Genomic DNA, 22,012 nt, shown 5'->3' on the forward strand with positions numbered 1-22,012 from the left:
AATTGGGTAAATTAATAATAAAATTAATTATCCATGGATAGTGACCATGGCCGGCCTTGGATACGTTCGACCAGTGTGGTCGCACAGGGTGCCAGCTGCCACACTGCAAGAGGGGCGCCAGCGGGTGTGTGTATCCCCGCGCCGTTGCAACTACCAGCGGGGATACACACTAACTGCAGTCGCCTTTCCACCCGGGCGCTTCTTAACTTAGTGGCCGTCGATACCGCTGTAGCAGCCATAGTGGCTGCTAGCGGTGACATCGGGAATGAGGGCGGTGGCGCCGCTAGCAGCCGCTGCGGCTGCTATAGCGCTAGCGACGGCACTTTAGCAGAGCAGTGAGGTATCTCCCTGCTCTGCTGTCCACTAGCGCCACTGTAGCTCCCTGAAGGAGCGGAATCCCCATGTGGCCGGGGATTCCGCTCCTGGAGCGCTGCTTGATGTCTCTGTCCATATATGGACAGTGACATCAGGGGAAACTCCTGAAGCGGAATCCCCGGTCACAGCGTTGCAGACACTATGAACGGGGATTCCACTCCAGGAGAAGCCAATGACGTCATGGACACAGACGACAGGAGCTTCTCCTGGAGTGGAATCGACGGTCACAGTGTCAGCAATGCTGTGGACGGGGTTTCCGCTTCAGGAGTTTCCCCTGATGTCACTGTCCATATATTGACAGAGACATCAAGCAGCGCTCCAGGAGCGGAATCCCCGGCCACATGGGGATTATGCTCCATCAGGGAGCTACAGTGGCGCTATCTATACTGGAAGGGGGGGGGGGGTTCTATCTACAAGGGGGCTGTGGGCTGTGTGGCACTACCTACAAAAAAGGACAACTGTGCAGGAGCACACAAAATACCCAGCTTTCCCAGCTATCAAATAAATGTGTGGAAACTAAGATATAACTTTTATTTAATCTAGCTAAAAGGATTTTGAGTATTTTGTGTGCTCCTGCACAGTTGTCCTTTTTTTGGATGTCTATTGCCCGCCAGCTATCAGGGTCATTTCGTGGTCCTTGCACTACAAGGGGGCTGTGGGCAGTGTGGCCGTACCAACCAAGGGGCACTACCCCTTGTGTGGCACTACCAACCAGGCGGCTGTGGGCTGTGTGGCACTACCAACCAGGTGGTTGTGGGCTGTGTGGCACTACCAACCAGGGGGCTGTGGGCTGTGTGGCCCTACCAACCAGGGGCCTGTGGGCTGTGTGGCACTACCAACCAGGGGGCTGTGTGGCACTACCAACCAGGGGGCTGTGTGAAACTACCAACCAGGGGGCTGTGGGGCACTACCAACCAGGGGGCCGTGGGCTGTGTGGAACTACCTACCAGTGGCCTGTGGGCAGTGTGGCACTACCTACCAGGGGGCTATGGGCTGTGTGGCACTATCAACCAGGGGGCTGTGGGCTGTGTGGCACTACCAAACAGGGGGCTGTGGGCTGTGTGGCACTACCAACCAGGGGGCTGTGGGGCACTCCCTACCAGGGGGCTGTGGGCTGTGTGGCACTCCTTACCAGGGGTCTTTGCGGCACTCCCTACCAGGGAGCTGTGCGGAAATCCATAGCAGGGGGCTGTGCGGCACTTCCTACCAGGGGGCTGTGTGGCACTCCCTACAGGGGGCTGTGTGGCACTCCCTACAGTGGGATGTGTGGCGCACTCTACAGGGGGCTGTGTGGCGCTCTTTACAGGGGGCTGTGTGGCACTATCTACAAGGGGGCTGTGTGGCGCTATCTACAAGGGGGCTGTGTGGCACTACCTACAAGGGGGCTGTCTGGCGCTACCTACAAGGGGGCTGTCTGGCAATACCTACAAGGGGCTGTGTGGCGCTACCTACAGGGGGAATCTGTGAGTGGTGGGCTGATGGTCATTTTACTGTGAGTGGGGGGCTGATGGTCTTCAAGTGGTTTCCGCCTCTGACCTCCAATTGAAATTAATAGGAGGCAGATTACACCTGTGTTGCTCGTTTGGAGCTTTTTTTCCTGCTTCTTTTGCATTCGCTTCAACAGCCTAAGAAAAAACACAAAAAATAGGTCACACAACGCTGTCAGTTGCTGAAGGAATTTTGAGGCAGATTTTTTTTGCCTTACAAAAAACATGTGTGAACATACCCTACGAGTGTAGTGCTTATTCTTAGCTGTTTTCTGTCTTTCTCAAAACAATTTTTGGTAGGGGGACCCTGAGCAAATGTTATTTTTCCAGTGCTGCCTCGAGTCTGAAAAGTTTGTGAAATTCTGTACTAGGCTACAGGATCTCATCATGGAGCAGCTCAGTTCGTCATGGGAACGGGGCCTAGGTGAGTACAATTTTTGTTTTTGTTTGGGGGCACTGTCTACAAGGGGGAGGTGGGAGACTGTATGGCACTGTCTACAAGGGGGAGGTGGGGGACTGTATGGCACTGTCTACAAGGAGGAGGTGGGGGGCTGTATGGCACGATCTACAAAAAGGAGGTGGGGGATTATGGCACTGTCTACAGGGAGGCTTGATGGAAAAATCTACAGGGGGCACTATACTGTGTGGGGGCCACTAAGCGGACATTATACTGTGTAGGGGCACAATTAGAGGACAAAATACTGTGTCCTTGAAGGGGTTGTAATATATTATTAAATATTATTATTATTATTATACTGTATGGGGGCACTAAAGGGGCATTATAATTTTTTTATGGGGATTTTTTTTTTTAATGATGGGGTGGAGCGCCGAAAGATAATTTCGCACAGGGCGCCATCTATCCTAGGGCTGGCCCTGATAGTGACGTACACTTTCAACCAATCCTTTATGCACAGGCTGGATTTTTGGGTGCAGGAGTCGCACTTCGAAAGGGCGTTCGTGGTATTGTACAAAATATCCGCACTCCAGCATTAACTTCTTCACTAGCCCCATATGTAGCACAGACCCCAAAATGCCATAGTTTCCGCTGCATTTACAGGGTCTACCAGTGCGGTCTAGGAAATGATGACGTGGGGTTTTAGGTGAAGAAGTGCTGCACATATAAATTAGTCTGGGCCGTCGTTTTGCATTATTGCGTTCCAAGAGTCATAACTTTTTATTTTTCCGTTGACGAGCTGTGTAAGTGCTTGATTTTCATGGGATGAGCTGTAGTTTTTATAAGTATCATTTTGGGGCACAAGTGATAATTTGATCAGTTTTTATTCAATTTCTTGGGAGGTGAGGAGACCAAAAAACTGAAATTCTCTTGCTGTTTTTTTTTTTTATACATTTTTAACGGCGTTCTCTGTGCAGTATAAACAACATGTTTACTTTATTCTGTGGTTCGATACGATTACTGCAATACACAAGTTATATAGTTTTTATATGTTTTACTACTTTTACACAATAAAAACACTTTTTTCTAAATAAAATGTTTTAGTGTTACCATATCCTGAGAGCCATAACTTTTTTATTTTTTTGTTGACGGCGCTGTGTTAGGGCTTCTTTTTTGCATGACAAACCATAGTTTTTATTGGTACCATGTTTGGGTACATGCGACTTTTTGATAACTTTTTATTACATTTTTTATAAACAACGTGACCAAAAACGGAAATTCTGGCATTGTTTTTTTATTGTATTTTTTTTTACGGTGTTCACCGTGCGGGATAAATAATATGATATTTTTATTGGTCAGGCCGATACGAACACGACGACATCTATTATGTTTAGTTTTTGTCTTTTTTTCATTTTTTTCTAATTATAAAGGGCTTGATGAGGGAAACAAGGCGATTATTGTTTTTATTACGTAAAACGTTTATTTATTTATTTATCTAAAACGTTTTTTTTTTAACTTTTTATTTTACATTTACTAGGGGACATGAAGATCTGCTCTTCTGATCCCCTGTACAATACACTGCACTACTTGTGTATGTACTTGTGTAGTGCAGTGTATTGTAACTGTCATTTTACAACTTACAGTTGAGCCTATTACGTCCTGCCTTGGGCAGGACCTAATAGGCTTCCGTACCTGGCAACCAGGAAGCCGTTGCTAGGCTTCCGGTTTGCCATTGCAACCATCAGCACTTTTTTGCAGGGGGATAATGGGGTACAGAGTGAGCCCCCTCCCTCTGTGTCAATCACTTAAATGCCGCTGTCGCTATTGACATTTGAGGGGTTAAACGGTGGCGATCGGAGAGAACTGTGATCGCCGTTGTTGCAGCGGGATGTCAGCTGTATATTACAGCCGAAACCCGCTAAAGATGAAGCGCGCACAGCTCCTGTGCCCGCTTCATTATCAAGGTGTTACTGTACGCCCATTTGCAGGAACGACCCGCTAAAAAGGACGTACAGTAACTCCAATTTGCAGGAAGGGTTTAAAGGGGTATTCTCATCTTGATAAATATACCTATAAAGCTTAACAACATAAAATTAGTCATTTTTGTAAATACCTTCTTTTTTTTTAAATGCTGTAATTTGCAAGCTATTCTGGCTCCATCTTACTGACAGCCCCTCTTTGTTCATTGCTCGTTGCCTAGGGATCCGACCACTACTGCTTTCCTCTAGCGGTGGCCGCGCTTGCGCTGTTCTACCTCTTTATTTTGCAGTGAGGATGTGCTAGAGCATGCGCAGTAGCTCCCTGCCCCGACCACCTCTCTTGAGTTCTATTCAAATCTATGGAACAGCCCCCAGGCACGCGCAGTAGCCCTAGAGCCGTCCTGTACTCGGCACATCAGTAAAGGCCAGCCGAGCTGAGCCCTTATCAGAACTAGGTATGTAACATTGTCTGTTACATACTTATACTATACAGCAGCATGGACTGACCGCTGTCTGTGGTGTAAGCTGCACATAAATCAGCTGTATGAGAAAGCGTCCTGCTCAGTTTCAGGTGCTCCCATCTGCTGTAGGAAACCAGCCCTGTATCAGTGAGTGCTTCTGTACTGCCGACAGGAGCAGAGGAGATAGAGCAGGACACTGTCTTATGAAGTTGATTTATGTGCAGTTTACACCACGGACCCTACAGTCGGGGGCTCCTCCAGGACAGGAATTCCCAGCCAGAGTGTGGGAAACTATACTCCTAGAAGGACTCCCAATGGAGTTAGCTACAGAAAGGGGGGGTGTAGCAAAAATGACATTATCTAACGAGTTGCATTATATAGTTGAGAAAAAAGGTAGTTAGGAAATGAATATTACATTTTTTTTTATGCAAATATATTTAGAATTTTATTTATGTTTAGGATGTATTAAAAAAAAATTACTCAGTTTGGGAATAAGTGTTCACTCTGGCTTGGAGGGAAAAATATACTTTTAGTGGGAGAGAACAAGGCAAAGGATAGTATTGTATTTCTGTATGAGAAATAGCGCAAGTGCAATTTGAAATAAGCATCTAATGAAAAATTATAATATTACATTTGAAATGTATTTTACATATGTCTGTGATTGGTTCAATATAAATATTCTCATTGTATGCTATCGGCTCAATAAGAGTTAGGGTATGTTCACACGCCCTATTTACGGATGTAATTCAGGCGTTTTTCACCTGGAATAACGGCCGAAAAAACGCTCCAAACCGTTGGCAAATATCTGCCCATTGAATTCAATGGGTCTTACGGTGTTCTGTGCAGACGGGCTTTTTTTTACACGTCGCTGTTAAAAGACAGCGCGTAAAAAGACGGTCGCCTCAAAGAAGTGCATGTCACTTCTTGGGTCGCAATTGAAGCCGTTTTTCATTGACTCCATTGAAAAACAGCTCCAATTACGTCCGTAATGGACGCCGCGAAAAACGCCTGCACTTGCAAAAACGTCTGAAATTCAGGAGCTGTTTTCACCTGAAAACAGCTCCGTAATTTCAGACGTATTTTACATTTGCGTGTGAACATACCCTAATTGTCACATTGCTTCTGATTGGTTAACCTCAAGCCTACACCGTTTTTGTAAGACATTATTGTAATTGTTTGATCAATAAATGTTAGAGGAGTATATTGAGCATACTAGCATCGTCTGTGTCTTTTACTTTTCTCTGATATATCGATATAACCTATGGATGTTGGTTGACATACCTGTTTAAAACTTCAGTCTAATATATATTTTGGGCCATTATTGCGTCAACAGAAACCGATTGTCTCAAGGATGGACTCTGCTTTTTGTCCACCGTCGATTTTTAGTGGATAAAATCTTGAGAGAACAGTCAACTAACTGTAGGTCATACATAAAAGATACTACTGATTTTATTAACTAGAGTGGGTTCTATTGAATGTCCTGTGGGCTGCATTTTGGTTTCATTTGATATTGTCAGTCATCCATTGATGACAATAAAGGGCTGGATGCTGTTGGGTCTCGTTTAAATAGAACTACCATGTCTGATGTCTCTTAGGGTATGTTCACACGAGGTCATTACGTCCGTAATTGACGGACGTATTTTGGCCGCAAGTACCGGACCGAACACAGTGCAGGGAGCCGGGCTCCTAGCATCATACTTATGTACGACGCTAGGAGTCCCTGCCTCACTGCCGGACAACTGTCTCATACTGAAAACATGATTACAGTACGGGACAGTTGTCCGGCAGCGAGGCAGGGACTCCTAGCGTCGTACATAACTATGATGCTAGGAGCCCGGCTCCCTGCACTGTGTTTGGTACGGTACTTGCGGCCGAAATACGTCCGTCAACTACGGACGTAATGACCTCGTGTGAACATACCCTAAAACTTTTGTCTGTGGATTGCTGGAACTCATCCTCAGATATAGCTATTTTATGTTTGGGGATAACTCCTCCTCAAGAGGCGGGGTTCAGCAATGGGGGCCAATATGGCTCCTACCTATGAAAATATATTTATGTCCGAATTTGAAGATAAATATGTTTATACATCTGACTTTTCCCAATATGTACTAATTTGGTCTAGATACATAGATGATACCTTTGTCATTTGGAGACGTGACCTTACCACCTTAAATCAGTTCCTTAACAAACTTAATGGAAGATACCCAGAGTTACAGTTCACTATGGTTCACTCTGACTCCTCTATACAGTTCCTTGATACTTTGGTTCAGATTAACAATGGTAAATTACAGACTGACTTATATGTAAAGGGCACTGATCATAATAACTTGTTGCCCTTTGACAGTCAACACCCAAGACCTATGATAGAGTCCTTACCATGGAATCAGATGCTCCGGGTCAAAAGGATAGTCTCTGACCCAACTAGATTAACTCTAAGAACATTGAAATGCAAAAAAAAATGTAGGGATCGGGGATATCCAACTGGGTTATTTGATAAGCATAAAAACAAATTAACTAATATAGATAGAAATACTCTGTTGCTTCCAACATCTAGGGAGGAAAATGAACGTATCCCCTTTGTCTCCTCCAACAATAGAATTAGTGCCAGATTAATAATATCTTACGTGGAAATTGGAACCTTCTAACTAAAAGTACGAGAATAAAGACCACCCTGGTAATGGCGTAAAACGGGGTAGGAATTTCAAAGATGTACTGGTAAAATCAGATATTGGTAGTACAAAGATACTGTCAATGACATAACTGAGCACACCCAAAAATGGGAATTTCCCTTGCCTAGAGTGCAGTCATTGTAACAGCATTATTAAAGGAGATAGCTTTACCCATCCCTATACGAGAAATAGGTATATGATCAAGAATAGATATACATGTAGATCCAGTTACGTAATCTATGTTATACAATGCCCCTGTGGGCTATTATACTTTGGTGAGACAGCAAATTAATGCCCGGTTTGGTTGAACGACCACAAATCCTATATTAGATTATGGAAAGCGGGACTACCAGTCCCTAAACATTTCATTGCTTGTAACCACAATGCAAGTTAACTGCCTTTTAGAATCATTGACCATTGTGACAGGACCAGGGGAAAAGTAGTGGACGGAATGTACATCTCACCCAGGTTCCTGTCCTATACATTTTAAAACAACCAGGGAATTGAGTTAGCAAGGAAAATGTGTTTTCCTTGCTCAAGGGTTTTCTAGAAAACCTGTGTAAAAGGGCTTGGTTGTTGGAATAGGGAGAGTTGGGAGGGTTCCTATTCCACTACCCACTTCAGGTATTGCATTGTGGCTAATTACCTGCACAGCTGAGGTGTGCTTTAAATAGAGGCAGAGTTCACAGTCTCTCTGCTCCTGGGAAAGCTGGATGTGAGAAAAGCAACTGTGGTGTTGTGTTTGGGAGTTGGAGCTCTAGGCTCAGCTCTTTGTAGTTAGGAACTGCATGTTAGTTAGTGGTCAGACGACCTAGGATTTATTTTATGTATTTATTTGTTTCCTGCTACGGCTTTTCTACCTAATAAAACTGGCTGAGGCCAGTAGTACCACACTGTGACTGGACTGTAGTCTGTTCTTACTGTGCCAAAAGTGCCCGTCTACCCCAGGAGACAGCGATCCCGTGGGCTGCCCCTTACACCATATACCACCTATATGGAGGGGGGTTAATAGAGAGAAATTGTCGAAACAGAGGGAACTAAAATGGATTTATGAATTGGATATATGTTAAGCCCTAGGGGACTCAATCTGGACTTTAGTTTTAAACCATTTGTATAAAGGCACTTTGTAGGTATTAATGTACCGTCTGCATATTGGTTTCTATTGACTTTTTTTTAAATGACTAGTTATATAAAAAAAATATTGGTCTCTTTACAGCAACTTAACCAAAATGATGTAAGGACAAACACAAACCTACCCAAACCGCTGAAATGGATCCGAAAATGAGATTGGACATAAACAAATTGGAAATTGTTTATATAAATTTTATGATCTTGTCATTTTTGTATAGACTTCTGTCCAAATCTGCTTTATTATGACTGTGAATACTATTTTTGCTCCTGCTCTATCATTATTTTGGGCCACTTCTGTTTGTCTGTGAAGTGGTTGCCATTAGACTGCTTTGTATCCTAAATTGGTGGAGCAGTGGATACCTGGTGCGCTGTATTGAGTGGCGGATGTGTCTCTGCTCTTAAACTAATCAGCGGGATCAATCACTACTGTGCAAGCGTGATTTTAGAGCGCATGTGCATAGTGATTGGCAGACGCCAAATTATTAAAGTAATGAAACCTTTCCAGCATTTCATACCAGTCATGCGCAGTAACAGTGTATAGACCCGAAATAGAAAACAAAATATTGTCTGTGAAATCTTCAGCATTAATGGATCGATGAAAACGGCGGTTTCGGTGAGGTTTGTGGACGCCCGATTTAGATTTTTCCTATATTTTACTGTATACACTATGGGAATGAGTATTTGTGGAGTTATAGGAGAGGTATACGCCAGTGGGTAGGATGTTTTACTGGGGTTGCTAGGATACTAATGGTGAATCATCCACACATGTGTTGTGAGTGCTGGATGTAGGGGGTGCGGTATATAAAGCCACTGTGTACAATATGTATGCTTGACAAAGGCAGGATTGCCTGCCAAAATGTTGCACTGTATGCACCTTATGGATGTACCTGTTTGAATAAATACTTCAGCAACTTTTTACTCTGCAAAAAGAGTCTCTGTGGTGCTGTGTCCTTCTCGACGATATTGACGCTGGATTAGCTATCCTACTGATGACATGCACATTGGAGCTCATCTGAGTGCTGTTTTTTTCTATCTATCTATCTATCTATCTATCTATCTATCTATCTATCTATCTATCTATCTATCTATCTATCTATCTATCTATCTATCTCATATCTATCTATCTCATATCTATCTATCTCATATCTATCTATCTATCTATCTATCTATCTATCTATCTATCTATCTATCTATCTATCTATCTATCTATCTATCTATCTATCTATCTATCTATATACACTAGAATGGATGTAGATTTGTAAAATATATTTGCACACATACATAAATGTGCTAAACTTCTAACTGTGAATTTAATAGTAGAAAATTAAATTATAAGTGTTTCCCAGAAAATTGCATGCATTTATACATCTGTTAATAGAGCATTTATGCTTTTAACAAAGACAATTGGCAGCTCAGCATGCTATGTTTCATAGTGCTCGATTTCTTCAAAGGGCATCACTATTTTTGGAATAATCTCTCACACAAACACTTTTGTGGAATAATTGATTTTAAAATGTTTATTTAATACCAGCTAATTTAAGACAACCCCCCCCCCCTTATTCAGTATTGAAAATAAACTTGAATAACTGGCATTGCTAACAAAACATTTGGCATAATACATTTTACAGTAATAGGCCACGTAAATAAATATAATGACACGAATTGAAGAAACAATGCATTTTTGAAACATAATAATAGAAGCCTATGTACATTTTCAAACAATGTATTTTGGGCTCATTACCTCTTGATATCCGTGTGGCCTTCGCTTGAGTGGTTATTTAATACAGGCATCTGGTACTGCTAACCCTTGGGAGTAACCGATAAATTACTTTACAGCTACATTTTAATCTCCACTGCTGCTATGACAAATTAAACACAACTATTAAGTAGCTGAAAAACTGAACCTTGAAAAGGTGGGAAGGTGTTAAGAAAATACATGTAAAAGAATTGTAACTCATTCAATTAATTATTTAGAACATGATATTTGGTGCAAAATAATGCCCTATCAGTCTACATCATTTCTTTAAGACCGTGAAAATCAATAGCTTCTGTATTGCCATAAAAATCCTTCATGCCATGGAGTGGTTGATTGAGCACAGAAACATCAAATTTTGTTAATTATTTTTCATTGATATATTCAATAACTGTAGAAACCAAGGCCAGCATTGAAGTGCCCCTTTAATATTCAGCAGGGCAAAGTACTTTAAAAAGCAATCAAAATCTATTATGGTTTGGCTACTTTTGGGGACCAATGAAGCAGAGAATTAACCTCCAACTAATTTCCAAAGTCGTTTACCAGATGGCGGCTGAACACATTTACTTACATGGTTTGAAAGTTATTGAGCACTTGAAATACCAGTAGAGAGCTGCAGGGCAGGGGCACAGCTTTTTAATGCATCTATGTTTGGTAATACTTCTTGGTCATATTTATTCACTAATGAGTGCAATTGCAAAGTCGATCCAGTTCACATATTGTGTTATTAATAAAAACATGATGTAAACATTGATAAAATAGCAGGGACAGATTAAGGGCTGTTTAGAAAGAGTCCTCCCTGACCTCTGGAATTTAAGAGGAGTTCTATACAGAATTTGTGTAGTTACATATTTATACATATGCTCATTCTTACACAAAGTCACTACTAACTACATATATACAGCATATATACCCATTACATAAATATACACTACAACATTTCCCCTCATTATAACCCACCCTACAGTATTCACATAAGCTTATCATACACATCGCAATTATTACCGAATACACCTTCACCCTCCATACACATCTTAAACAATTGCACTATAGAATGCTCACATAATTCCACCATACATACCCAAAATACTCTCGACATATACTGATTAAATAATAATATTGCTATACAATACCTGCATAATAGTCTATCAATTAACTTAGTTGCAATACTCCTTGTGAATTTAGTAAAAAAACACACATATAATATATAGGCACTGGTTAAGTATATTGATATACTGTACATACAACCACAAACAGTTTGACATTTGCAAATGGGAAATATTTTTACTCTGAAGCCGAAAATAGATTACCAACCCTCCCATTCCTCCTGTGCTGGGCTTCTCTTTGTGCCTGATATGCTCACATCGGTTACAATGAGTCGCAACGACTTGATTACATTTTTTTTATTTCAGGAAATCAATTTGAAAATCGTAAAAACTTGTACAAGAAGTTTTGGTGGTACAGACTAAAGAAATAGGTATCATACCACCAAAATCAGTTTACTTGGAGACACAGTAACCAGATATATTCATATCAATACAAAACAAAGATGATGGATATGGATGGATGGATGGATGGATGGATGGATAGATAGATAGATAGATAGATAGATAGATAGATAGATAGATAGATAGATAGATAGATAGATAGATAGATAGAAGTAAATAGGCAGAAAAAGGCTCAGGTTGTGTGAGCCGAAACGTCACACTTTTGGGGTCAATAAATCACCCTCTTTTTTCACTATAAGGCCCCATGCACACGAACGTAAAAACGGCCGTAATCACGAGCCGTAATTACGGGCCCATAGACTTCTATTGGCCACGGGTACCTCCCCGTATACTTACGGGAAGGTGCCCGTGCCGTTGAAAAATATAGAACATGTCCTATTTCAGGCCGTAATTACTGCACGGGCAGGCCCATAGAAGTCTATGGGGCTCCCGTAATTACGGGTGACTACGTGTGTGCACCCGTAATTACGGGAGCTTTGCTAGGCGACGTCAGTGTATAGTCACTGTCCAGGGTGCTGAAAGAGTTCAACGATCGGCAGTAACTCTTTCAGCACCAGGGACAGTGGCTACCGATCACAATATAGATAAAGCTGTAAAAAAAAAAGACGTTCATACTTACCCAGAACTCCCTGCTTCTTCCTCCAGTCCGGCCTCCTGGGATGACGTTACAGCCCATGTGACCGCTGCAGCCAATCACAGGCCAATCACTGGCTGCAGCGGTCACATGGACTGCACGTCATCCAGGGAGGTCAGACTGGATGTCAAGAGAGGGACGCGTCACCAAGACAACGGCCGGGTAAGAATGAATTTTCATTTTACTTTTATTACGGAAAGGGCTGTCCCTTCTCTCTATCCTGCACTGATAGAGAGAAGGGCTGCCGATTACTGCAGTGTAATTTTGCAGCGAAAACGTGCCCGTAAATACGGGTGGAATACGGGTGACACCGGACCCGTATTTACGGGCACGGGTCCATAAATACTGGTGCAATACGGGTCAAATACGTGTGACCAAGGACCCGTATTTACGCCAGTATTTACGGGTGGACAAAAATACGGTCGTGTGCATGGGGCCTAAGCCTTTGTGAGTGCTGCCTATTTACTGCTTTTTGTCTAGAGGGACAATGGTCAGTTCCCTAAGGCTTGCACCCCCTTTCATTTAAGCCTGTGCTGCTGGATTTTATTTTTGTAGATAGATGGATGGATGGATGGATGGATGGATGGATATGAGATAGATAGATAGATAGATAGATAGATAGACTTGCTGTGAAGAGGTTGTGATAGTGCTGCAATGCTGTTGTGAGAGTGCCGTTAGTACCTGCTTAAAAGTTTCTTGTCAAAGCCTTTGCTCTTACTTTCCATCTCCTTGGCTTCTGTGGGTTGCATGGATCAGCAATATGTAGCAAATCAATGGCTGAGGAGGTACGGCAGGCTTATAAACATTACCTAGAGCTTGCAGATAATGCCAACTACATATAATAACCGTAGCTTTCATTAGCCCCCCTAAATTCTTGGAAACTAGGTGACCATGTAGGTTGCATGGTATAAACAATCCCGGAGTACAACTAAAGTTGATATTAGACAGAGCGATTATCGTACAAATTTTTGTATTATCGTTTGAAAGTAAGAGATAATCTCCACATGTAATAGCGTGCAACGATCAAATTGTTGGGGTTCTGTGGATCGGCTGCCCCATCCCCTAGTCTAATCAGAAATCTTCCAGTGTTTTATTTATACAGTACTTTTCCTTTCTTTAGTATTCACTGTTGACTTTTTTTAAAGAAAAATTAAATAAAATAATACCAAACAGTCCTGTGTAAATCTGGCCTAATGTCAGAATCTTTTTAAGCTCTCCTTTAGGCTGGTTTTGCACACAGCATTTTAATGTATTTCTCGTGGCATTTTTGCAACGATTTTTCTTAAATAAAATGCTGTGGCCAGATTTTACATAAACGTCTTTAGTAACATATTAAGAAGTCCACAAAACAGCATTTTCATTTGTGGCGTTTTGTAGTTGTTTTTAGGATCAGTGGCAGTCTTTTTCAAAATGCAGTATGCTCTTGGGTAAAGCATTTTTCTTCCCCACCTTCCAAAAGCCATAACTTTTTTATTTTTTACATCATCATAGCCCTATGAGGTTTTGATTTTTGCAGGACGAGTTGTAGTTTCTCATGGCACCATTTATTTATTTAGTGTACCATATAATGTACTAGGAAACGGGAAAAAAATTCTTTGTGGGGCAGAAAATGAAAAAAAAAACGGATTCCTCCATCGTTTTTTGTGCTTAGTTTTTACGGCTTCACCGTGCAATTAAAACAACATAACTTTATTCTGCGGGTCAATATGATTACAGCGATACCAAATTTATATTTTACTACTTTTACAAGGAAAAAAAGAACTTTAAAAATGTTACATTTTTTTTTTTTATTAAATACTTTTTATTGATGGGTTTTCAAACACATTTTGTGTTGGGGAGACAAAAAAGGAAGAAGGGGAGGGAAACAACATAATACAGCAAATACATCATCACATATTGTAAACTGAGGAGGGGGGAAGAGGGGAGGAGAGGTGAGTAAAAAAAGGGAAGTAACAATAGAACTTTCTTTATCAACTTGCTGTGATTGCAAATAAAGTAATGCAGATAAAACATTTGGCATTTTGGAACATAAATTACCCCTCCCCATCAAATTATATAAAACATGAACAGGGAACCAGCCTTCCGCACATCGGCAACCCCGCCAGAATACAATCTATCACATGGAGTCAGGAACAGGACAGGATCAAAAAGAAATAACAACAGTACGCATGGTCCACAGTTCTCGCCCATGCCAAAACAACCAGGATCATATTTTATAAGGGTAATTCCCCTTGAGCACCAATTCTTGTAACCGAATCGTAACCGAATCGTGGATTCAAACCAGATTTTTAATAAAGACTCCTGCGGGGGTCGAAATGTAAAACTATTGATATTGGGATGTGTTAATAAAGAATTTTTTACTTTTGCCATACGGATGCTGTTCTCAAGTTTTTTGCTACTTTATGTGGTAATAACATCGGAATGCTTTTACCTATCCAAGTGATTCTGAGATTGTTTTTTCGTGACATGTTGTACTTTATGTTAGTGAAAAAATTTGGTTTTAAACGTATCTGCTTGTAAAACAGGTAGTAATACCACGCAAAATAGTTACTAGTTAACATTTCCCATATGTCTACTTTATGTTTGCATCTTTTTTGAACGTTCTTTTATTTTTCTAGGACGTTACAAGGCTGAGAACTTTGGCAGCAATTTCTCATATTTTAAGGAAAATTTCAAAAGGCCATTTTTTCAGGGACCAGTTCAGTTCTGAAGTGGCTTTGAGGGCCTTATATATTAGAAAATCTCCAGAAGTCACCCTATTTTGAAAACTGCACCCGTCAAGGTATTCGAATCAGCATTCACAAAGTGTTTTAACTCTTTAGGCGTTTCACAGGAATTAAAGCAATGTAGAGGTGAAATTTACAAATTTGATTATTTTTTTTGCCAAAATTCATTACTAATACATTTTTTTTGTAACACAGAAGGTTTTACCCGAGAATTGCAACTCAATATTTTATTGCCCAGATTCTGCAGTTTTTAGAAATATCCCACATGGGGCCCTAGTGCGCTAATGGACTGAAACACAGGCCTCAGAAGCAAAGGAGCACCCAGTGGATTTTGGGCCTCCTTTTTTTTTAGAATATATTTTAGGCACCTTGTCAGGTTTGAATAGGTCTTGTGGTGCCAAAACAGTGGAAACACCCCAATAGTGACCCCATTTTGGAAACTACACCTCTCAAGGAATTTATCTAGGGGTATAGTTAGCATTTTTACCACACAGGTTTTTCTCTAAATATATTGGAATTAGTCTGTAAAAATGAAAATCTAATTTTCTGAAAAAACATAGAAATTTTTAACATTTACAAGGAATAATGTAGAAAATGCACCCCAACCTTTGTAAAGCAATGTCTTCCGATTACGGAAATACCCCATTTGTGGTAATAAACTGCTGATTGGACCCACAGCAGGGCTCAGAAGGGAAGGAGCGCCATTTGGATTTTGGAGCACAGGTTTTGCTGGATTGTTTTTCGGTGCCATGTCGCGTTTGCAACGCCCTGGTGGGACCAAAACAGTAGAAACCTCCCTAAAGTTACCCCATTTTGGAAACAACACCCCTCAAGGAATTTATCTAGAGGTATAGTGAGCATTTTGACCACACAGGTGTTTCGCTAAATATATTGGAATTATTCTGTAAAAATGAAAATCTACTTTTTTTCTGAAAAAACATAGAAATTTTTAATATTTACATAGAATAATGAAGAAAATGCACCCCAACATTTGTAAAGCAATGTCTCCTGATTACGGCAATACCCCATATGTGGTAATAAACTGCTGATTGGACCCACAACAGGGCTCAGAAGGGAAAGAGCGCGATTTGGATTTTTGAGCACAGATTTTGCTGGAATGGTTTTCGGTGCGATGTCGCGTTTGCAACGCCCTGGAGGGACCAAAACAGTGGAAGCCCCCAAAGTTACCCCATTTTGGAAACACCCCTCAAGGAATTTTTCTAAGGGTATAGTGAACATTTAGACCCCATGAGTCTTTTGCAGAATTTATTAGAATTAGTCCACGAAAATGAATATCCCAATTTTTTTCCACTAAAATGTTGAATTTTCTTATTTTCACAAGGGATAAACTACATTGACTCTCAGGGCCCCACTGGAGAACCTCTCCAGAATTCCAGTCCTGGACTGGGGCATGCAGTCGGAGCCAAGGCAGCCCCAGCAATACAGGGTTAACAGCTTTGGATAGCTCATAGAAAGACAGAAATTCGGAGTGAAGGGCTCCCACTTGGAGCCTCAGAGGCTTGGTCACAGCTATAACTGGGTCTGGCAGAGGTAGTCCATTTACTGAAGCAACTGTCAACGGGTTCTCCAGAGGGGTGGTGGGTAATTGCAGAAGGTCCACCCGGTCTCTGCGGATGAAATTAGCAGCGGATCCAGAGTCCAGATACGCAGAGACCTGATGCGTTTTCTCACCGGACACTATGGTAACAGGTGTAGCGCCCATGGCCGCGGGCCGTCGGGTTTACTCACCTCCCGACGCCCGCAGCCATGGATCTGTGAGCGCTGGCCTCCGTCTCCCTCCTAGGAGATGCCAGCGCTCACTTCCGCTCCGTTCGGCTGGATCCCGTAGGGTGCGCGCGCACGCTCGCGCCCGGCCTTAAAGGGCCAGCGCGCGCAATTAGGAAATCGTCATCACCATCAACTGCCACGATTTCCTGGTCTATAAGAAGGCCCCTGGCCTTCTAATCCTTGCCTGAGCGTTGTTAGTCTTTCCCAGTCTGTCTCGCAAATGGTTCCGTAGTGTCTCCCGTTCCAGCTGTTACCCATGCCCTGTTACCGTTCCTGTATTCCGTGTTCCTGTATTCCGTGTTGTTCCTGTGCCTACCCGCGTTCAAGTGTCTTCTGCCACGTCACGTGCCATCTGCCACGTCAAGTGTCTTCTGCCACGTCAAGTGCCATCTGCCACGTCAAGTGTCATCGGATACTGCCCGCCACGTCTGGCACCACTTGCCGCACCTGCCTCCATCCGTGCTGAAGCCACAGCCACCGCCCGGACTATTTCAGGTACCCAAGCATACTGTCTGCCATTTACTTCTGCTTAGACTGTGACCTGGTCAGCTGCCTCCCCGCTACGGCGGAGCGGCCTAGTGGGTCCACATACCCTGTGCCCTGGAGGAGTTGGTCCTGTTGAGACTGGAGGTCTAGCATATCCGCTCGCATCTCTTGAGACGTCGTCATAGTCTTGAATCGACCAGCAGGGTCCATGGCCTGAGCGTACTGACACGAAGGGTCTGTGGACCCACTGGGCCGTACCGCCTTGGTGGTAAGGCAGCTGGTCAACAGGGCGCAGGTGAAAGCCTATAGTTTGTATAAGTACCTGTGGCAGCTCAGACAGTAGCAGGGCAGGCTCGGCTAGGACTAGGCAGCAGGTAGGCGTCAGGTGAGGTGAAGCAGGTCAGACATGGATACAGCACGACACGACTTTGGCACAGCACAGTGCTCGACCAGGATGGTATGGAAATGCAAGGAACTGGAACAGGTACAGGAACTGGAACAGATACAGGAACTGGAAACACACTAGGAGGCCATCACATAGACAAACTGGGAAACATCAACAACGCTCAGTCATATATACATCGATGAGATACCAACAGAGAAGGACACAAATACAGAGTAATGTTCAATGTAAGGCAACGTTGCTGAACTATATAGAATCTACTGTATTAAGTCCTAGGTGATAACCAAGATAAACTTGGTGCATCGATCAAAAATTGACATAAGATAAATCCAAGAAAATATGATCGACTCAAGCACATGAAATTTATGGAAAAAAGTACAAGATTTTATTGGCATAAAAACATAACATGATTAAAACTGGAACAGGGAATGAGTCACTCAATAAAAAGACATCAAATCGATCGCACACCGGATGTAGATATTAAGTGATTATGTGAGCACTAAACATGTTGTTAAAACAGCAAGGATTATGTAGGTATACATGCAGACCTATGTCTAATGGAGCCGAGGTAAGTTATGACAAGAGAAACAGTTCAATGAGATCCAACAAATATGTATGTGTATACTAGCCCGCCTATGTGAGGGCATATAACAACAGTTACATATACATACAGATACGCAAATGCAGTAATTGCCTGAATAGATCTGGAGGGCTAACACGAACCCTGATGTGAATGCTGAAGGATCAACATTGAAAAGTCAGGTGTGCACTATACATGGGCTCACAACAGATAACAGAGAAACGACATGAAAAGCTCAATGACAGCTGTCTAACAGGGAGAAGATGTAAAACATACCGGTGGACATGGAGGGAGCGTGAAAGAGATGTCTGTACCCGACGCGCGTTTCGGCAACTGCCTTCGTCCGGGGTTAAGGTCAGACTGCTGATATCCGCCCATATATAATGCATAGCTCAGGTGTTTAAGATATTAAAATTAAGAAATGAGGAGGAGGCAGACCTGGATGACGAGATTCGGCGTCTGATGCGGGGTACAAAGATGGCGCTTCCCCACTTCCGGGACCGCGTCATCAGAGAGGGTGTGAGGCGGCGGGACCAAGCCACGCCCCTCATATCCTGCTCCAATTACAGACAGCGGTCGGAAAAGGGCAGGGCCACTCCCCCCCCCCGAGTGAACATCTGATCAGGATGTCATAAACATCAGCGCACAGCCCGACACCGGTATGTGCCACAGAAGAAGCAAGAGAAAGGCTCCCAATAGGGATAGTTACAGAACAGTGTATGTGACTGGGGATAAGGTGGTGAGGTGAAGTGAAATGCCTGAGTGTTGGAGTGCGTGACATGTGGGCTGAAGGGAAGTGTGTGATATGAAGAGCCGCTAGATGAAGAAAGCAATGTGATGAGAAATGTGGTGGTATGTGATAAGTGAAAGTGTGAGACAAAGAAATATCGATCTGAAGGAAGAATGGATACAAAATCCAGTGAAAAAGGTGAAATAAACGAATATCATGAAGTGTGTGCAAATGGGTGTGCTCATGATATAAAACAATGATAAATGAATAAAAGCAGAATGAGTGTTAACATATGCAAAGAGAAGGGGTAAAAAATAATAAATTTACTGCATATGTAATTATGCGTATGAAAGTGAGAGGACAAAGTTGTGAGTTGTGTGTGATACAAAGTGTTAGGTGGGAATTGGTGTGGGGACATGAAGGATTATTGTGTGTAGATACAAACATAGATGTGTAGTGGCCTATAAATGTTTATGTAGGTGTTGGTACAAAATGAGCATACAAGTATAAAATTTGAAACACATATTATATTAGGACCACATATAGACATCAGAAAATTGTTTTAACATGCAGAGGTAGTACATATAAAAAGCACACATTTTATAAGTATGTTGCAAAATGGATGAATATTGGTATCAGATGTGATGGAAACACAAATGCAACCGAAAAAATATGAATATAATACATTGTGTATATATAATGTGATCTCTACTTGTGAAAAATGATGATAATAATAAAGATGATGGTGATAAAGATGAAAATAAATAATAATAAAATGTGATGTGGATGAAAACTATGAAAAAATAATAATGATAAAAAATAATAAATGAAACATAAATGAAAATAATAGTATACATAAAAATAATAATAATAAAGAGTGCAGCAATAAAGTGACACTGTGTATTTTATACATATGAAATTATACAAGATGAATTAAAGAGCAGAAGTAATAATACTAATGCTGAATAGAAAATCAAAAAATTAATAAACCAAATAATGGTAAAGAAAAAAATGAGTAAAAAATACATAATACATGGTACAGTGGGATGAAACATATGAATAATGACCGATATAAAGAGTGCGTGCAAAGCACCGTATTCTGTTTCTTATTTCTTCTTTAGAGGGATAAAAGATGGTCCAGAGAAACACCTCCTCAGGTAAACTCGATAAAGAATATCATGGTTCTATGTATATAAATGGAAAGAAAAAAGAGGGTAGTTAGTGATAAAAAGATGACAATAGGGATGAGGGAAGGATAAAAAGCAAAGACCCACGAAAGGAGTCAATGGTTACAAAAACGAAACAAAGCTCAAGGATTCATTTAGTCCATATGGAGACATTGTCCCAAGGGTCCATATCCAGCGGGACTCGCATTGTGCGAGTTTTTGTTTGATGGCCCCACCTCTCATACCGCATATAATGTGGTCAATCCCTCTCACCTTCAATTTAGAGGGGTCACATGAATGGTGTGTTTTAAAATGTCGGGCCACCGGTTTCAACATCTCCAAGTTTTCTGCCCCTGATGCTCGTTTGATGTCGGCCATATGTTCACGTACACGGACCTTCAGCTCTCTGGAAGTGAGACCAACATAAATCTTTGGGCACGGGCAGACAGCATAATACACAACAGCTTTAGTAGTGCATGTGATGGAGTGAGTGATGTTAAAGGTTTTACTGCCAGAAGCATCAGTGAAGGTGTTAACTTCTTCTACATTGGGGCATGCTACGCATTTTCCACAGGGCTTACACCCCCATCTTGGACCCTTGGTCCCAAAGGGATATTTGGTTTTTATTGGATCATAAAATCTTCTTACGAGATGGTCTCTCAAATTTTTGGATCGTCTAGCTGTGACGCAGGGATATTTTGTGATGAATCTATTTAGAGTGGGGTCTGTCAGAAGAATCGGCCAGTATCTTTTAAGAATTTCTTTCATTTGTGGCCATCGGGAGTGATACCCCGTGATAAATCTGACCAGACTCTGTTTTTCTGCCTTCTTTTTAGGGAATAGCAGGTCATCCCTAGGTGTCCGTTTTGCCCTTCGATAGGCTTTTTTTATTGATCTCATACTATATCCCCACTCCAGGAAACGGTGTTTCAGGTCATCAGCCTGTTTCTCGAATAACGAATCAGAGGAACATATCCTCTTGATCCGTAAGAATTGTCCAATAGGTACCGCTGAAATGGTCTGCGGGGGGTGAGACGAGGAGGAGTGAAGTAATGCGTTCACAGAAGTTTCCTTGCGGAAAACATCACTGTGAAGGAAACCCTTCTCGTCTGTGAAGATTCTCACGTCCAGAAATTCCAAGCAACTGGGATGCGCTTTATAAGTGAATTTAAGATTTACATCATTCAAGTTCAGTCCGACCATGAATAGGTCAAGATCAGCATGTGTACCTTTCCAGACGACCAGGATGTCATCAATGTAACGGGCCCAGAGGAGGACCCGCGCCATTGATTCATCCCGGTCATCTGAAAAAAGGGTCCTCTCCCACAGCCCCAGGAAGAGGTTGGCGTAAGATGGTGCACACGCTGCCCCCATGGCTGTTCCCTGGAGCTGTAGGTAGAAGTGACTGTTGAACACAAAGAAATTGTGTGTTAAAATGTATTCAAGCATCTGTACAATGAATGAGCACAGGGGTTTGTCTAGTTCTGACATCGACAGGAAGTATTGAACTGCTCTCAAACCATCTTCGTGTTTGATGCATGTATAGAGGGACTCCACGTCGATGGTAACGAGGAGCATGTCACTATCGATGCTGACACCGCTGATCTTCTGCAGTAGATCGGCCGTGTCTCGAACATGTGAAGGTAAATTAATTACCAGATTGTATATGTAACAGTATGTATATGTAACTGTTGTTATATGCCCTCACATAGGCGGGCTAGTATACACATACATATTTGTTG

The sequence above is a fragment of the Rhinoderma darwinii genome, chromosome 3 (genome assembly GCF_050947455.1).
Source record: "Rhinoderma darwinii isolate aRhiDar2 chromosome 3, aRhiDar2.hap1, whole genome shotgun sequence".
NCBI lineage: Eukaryota > Metazoa > Chordata > Amphibia > Anura > Rhinodermatidae > Rhinoderma > Rhinoderma darwinii.